Raw genomic sequence first — 2,820 nt, forward strand, 5'->3', positions numbered from 1 at the left:
TATAGGAATCTCACCTCCCCACCTGAAACTGTGAGGTCCTCTAGGGCAAGGTGGTGCTTGCTCTTCCTTAGGGATACCCTTCCAGCCTGGCCAGCCAGAGGACAAGACACTTAAGAGCTGTTGGCCTTTCCTTGAACTCTGAGGGCAGCTAGGGATCAGGGAGATAAGGAGCTAGATGCCCAATGGTAGAGGCTCCCCAGGGAAGCCCCTACTGCCCAACATAGTCCCCTCCGCCCCCTATGAATCTGCCTCTCTTGCTCCAGGTGGATGCCAGGGTAATGCATGCTTTCCTTCCTCTGTAGAACTCTCCTAGAGGAATTGTATTAGGTGGATCATCTGCCTGGAGCTGGCCTAGCTGGGGATCAGTTTGACAAGAATTCCCTTGTTTCTAAGCATCTCTGCTGCACAGGCATCCAGGCCAGTTCCTGTCCAAGCCTCTCCCCAGGGCCCTGGCTGGAGATCTAGCACATTTGGAAGCTGGTTGCCACCTACCAGAGCTGCAGGTCCTGGATGCCCACCAGTTACAGTGTCCAAGGCCAACTCAGACTCACAAGCCACTTTGTCCACGGCCCTAAGGGAGGAACAGCTTGCTCACTAGTGCCTACAGGAGGCTCCCAAGGCATCCACCTTGTACCCTAGAGCACTTCCCAGCACTGGGAGGCTGGTTAAGGCCAGGACACCATTAATGAAGCCTTGACTGGAGTGAGGCATCTCAGGGCCAGCTGCCCTTGCTGCTTCCGATTCCACAGTGAGGCTTGGTTCCATGCACATACTTGACCCCATCCAAATCCAATTTATGCCCCTCCCCCATCCTGTGGTATCCTCAGGACAGGGACCTCATCTAACATCTCTGTAACCTGAAGCCTGCCCAAACCAACCACAGGAATTGTATGCAGAACAGATCTGCACCTGTGCACAGCTCACACCAACATCCTACACGCCCAGAGCCCAAATCCTGGCCTCAAGCAGTCTCCACATCTGCCTCCCAGCCCAGAGCCCTCACTCAGTGGGTTTTATTAACTGTTGAGAGCCCAACGGGTAATGAATTATCCCCACATTTGTTTCCTGAGGAGCCAGGCTGGGCCAGGTATCCTCAAGCCAAATGTTCTGGGAAGAAATGATACTCCACCTGTCAGAGGAGGGACCTCCTCAGGGGGCCAGCCTGCTCAGAAACTTCCCTTCTCACACTGGTTCCCAATCCCAGCCTGGCCCATGTTCAAGTCCCAGCAGGCTAAAGGCCAAATGGAGCTTTTCCATGCCCCTGCTGGAGTTCAGACTCCATGGGAAGGCTCTGGAATGGACTTAGAATCCCAGGCTGGGCCAGCTGGAGGAGCCCAGAGAGACCCTGACGCTGGGGACCAGAGAGGACCAAACAGAACCCAGGCCACCCAGGAGTCAGCAATGGGGCGAGGCTAGAGGGCAGGTTTCTTGTCCTTGCCCTCCAAGACCACACTGTAGCCCATCACTGGGCTAGGGAAACATGATACCGCCCCCACCCCCAGATGCTTCCGTCCCTGGAGAATTCTAAGCCCTGTGGGGTAAGCAACACTACCCAAATGCAAAGGGCTCCTTAGGGCTCCCTCAACAACCACAGGGTTGACTCCTCCTCCTTGTCTCCACAATTCCTACCCCAACCCTTCCCAGCTTCACTCCCTACACTACAACACAGGCAACCGGTCACCAATTTGACGAGTCTCTTTCCAGATGCTTTGTTTTTTCTATGAAATTACATACATCTGTGTGTCTGTGTTCAAATAGAAATGTAGGCTTTTTAAGGTAGTTTTTATTTTTTTAATTTATTTTAATTTATTTTTTTAAAAGATTTTATTTATTTATTTGACAGAGAGAGACACAGCGAGAGAGGGAACACAAGCAGGGGGAGTGGGAGAGGGAGAAGCAGGCTTCCCGCTGAGCAGGGAGCCCGATGCGGGGCTCGATCCCAGGACCCTGGGATCATGACCTGAGCCAAAGGCAGGCGTTCAACGACTGAGCCACCCAGGCGCCCCTTTAAGGTATTTTTTAGGCTTTTAATTTTTTAATAGGAGATCATATTGCACATTGTACGCTGAAACTTGCGTTTTGTTTTCAGGTATACAGCACAGTGTTTTGATATTTGCAAATCCTGAAAACCTGCTTTTCACTTAACACTTTTATTAGGGCTCTTTCTACATGAAACATGCAAAACCATACAATGCTTCTTCCTTGCTGCCTTCTTTTTTGCACTCTGGTTTATTTAGCCAGTGAGTGCTCTGGTGATGGACATTCAAGCTATTCCCAGCTCCTCTGTTTTCTTTTCTAAAGATTTTATTTTTTTAAGTAATCTCTATACCCAACATGGGGCTTGAACTCACAACCCTGAGATCAAAAGTCTCATGCTCTACCGACTGAGCCAGCCAAGCACCCTTGTAATGACATTCTTAAACAGATCTTCTTGGGCCCACATCAGAGGGTCTCTCTGGGGTGGATTCCTAGAAGTAGACTGCATGTTTTCATCTCTTTCTTCCAACTTGGGACAACTGCAGGTTCTCACCTTTCATCCTCAAGCAGCTTACGAGTATATTTTCCTGTACAAAGGGCACTTTCCTCTCAGGAAGAACCCTGGGGCCAGCTATTAACATCATATTCTGTGCCCCATTGCACCGCTGGGAACCAGAGAGACACTCCTCATCTCTCTGGATGGTCCTCCCCCCTCCCATCTCATCTAAATCGCTATCTACGTTCAGGTCCATCTCCAGACCCTTCTCAGACTCTCTGGATCATTCCACGCCACAGGCTCCCAAGACTGCTTGTTTTACCTTGACCATCCTGCATATGCTTAAG

The 2,820-nt window shown here is 50.6% G+C and overlaps 1 non-coding gene across 1 annotated transcript; it reads right to left on the reverse strand.

The window, feature by feature from the left end:
* Positions 1-2,326: 2,326 nt before the first annotated feature.
* On the reverse strand, positions 2,327-2,399 carry TRNAK-UUU (transfer RNA lysine (anticodon UUU)). The gene has a single exon. It is a non-coding gene; the product is annotated as a tRNA-Lys (tRNA).
* Between the last annotated feature and the right edge of the window lie 421 nt (positions 2,400-2,820).

The sequence above is a fragment of the Eumetopias jubatus genome, unplaced genomic scaffold (assembly GCF_037043125.1).
Source record: "Eumetopias jubatus isolate StellerSeaLion01/CBP00866 unplaced genomic scaffold, mEumJub1_p1.0 scaffold_5, whole genome shotgun sequence".
NCBI classification, from domain to species: domain Eukaryota; kingdom Metazoa; phylum Chordata; class Mammalia; order Carnivora; family Otariidae; genus Eumetopias; species Eumetopias jubatus.